Source organism: Schistocerca serialis, chromosome 4 (genome assembly GCF_023864345.2).
Source record: "Schistocerca serialis cubense isolate TAMUIC-IGC-003099 chromosome 4, iqSchSeri2.2, whole genome shotgun sequence".
NCBI lineage: Eukaryota > Metazoa > Arthropoda > Insecta > Orthoptera > Acrididae > Schistocerca > Schistocerca serialis.
In genome coordinates, this window is record NC_064641.1 from 612,459,810 (window position 1) to 612,461,003 (window position 1,194).

Below are 1,194 nucleotides of genomic sequence, written 5' to 3' on the forward strand. Positions count from 1 at the left end.
TGTGGTCACGAGTCCCCTACAACTTAGAACTACTTAAACATAACTAACCTAAGGACATCACACACATTCATGCCCGAGGCAGGATTCGAACCTGCGACCGTAGCGGTCACGCGGTTCCAGACTGAAGCGCCTATAACCGCACGGCCACACCGGCCGGCAATATATCTTCAATGGTCAACTTCAAAAGTAAGAAAAAGTCATTGGCACTTTAATTTTTACCATGAGCATCACTATTTTGTGAAAATGAAATAAAGTGTTATTTACGCTCGATTCTATTACGATTTTTTTCCGGTGTTGTAGCGCAGAACAGAAAAATGAATTCGGTTTTTAAATTATTATTTGCTATATATGACGGTAGTATCTGTTCCCGAAAGAACAGTTACCGTGGATGACCATGCAGCTTTGCTAGAAATGAAATGATAATTAAATGGAAACCCTAGCTGCAAACAGGCGTTGATGAACTTCATTGGGGACATATTGAAAATGTGTGCCCCGACCGGGACTCGAACCCGGGATCTCCTGCTTACATGGCAGACGCTCTATCCATATGAGCCACCGCGGGCACAGAGGATACTGCGTCTGCAGGGACTTATCCCTTGCCCGCTCCCCGTGAGATCCACATTCCAACATGTCCACACCACTACATTCGTAGTGCGCCTAATAGATGTTTGCCCATCATACTCATATATCTACGCAAAATAATATATCAAAATATTTGGATAAACAGTAACACGAAGACAGTGAGAGCGACAATATTAGATGGCTTCACTTGACTATTCGTACCTGCGGGCAGACAACAAAACTGCCTTGTCGTGAATTATCCAGAGCACTGATTCGTCAGAATGCTACCAGAGATAGATTGGCAGGCGTTCACTAATAAACGCATCTAACATCTATCTAGCCACCAATTGACACATTTCTAATATCGTGTAACACCGCTTCCAGCGCTGATAAAGACCACAGTTCAGTGAGGAAGAGAGTCAAAAGTTTCTTCACGTATTACGATTTTGGAAAACGTGACTATCCACAGCATACACATTATGAAGATGTACAAGCAAGGTCAACAGTTGGCCACGGACAACGTTGAAATAAACGTTGTGGGTGATGTCCATAGCAACGTTAAAGTCTGGGCTGCAGTCGTGCCTGAAGTACATCTTCGACGCATTGCCGATTAAACATCTTATTGAACCTAGT

General features: G+C 43.5%; 1 non-coding gene across 1 annotated transcript; it reads right to left on the reverse strand.

The window, feature by feature from the left end:
* Positions 1–488: 488 nt before the first annotated feature.
* Positions 489–563, reverse strand: Trnat-ugu (transfer RNA threonine (anticodon UGU)). The gene has a single exon. It is a non-coding gene; the product is annotated as a tRNA-Thr (tRNA).
* Between the last annotated feature and the right edge of the window lie 631 nt (positions 564–1,194).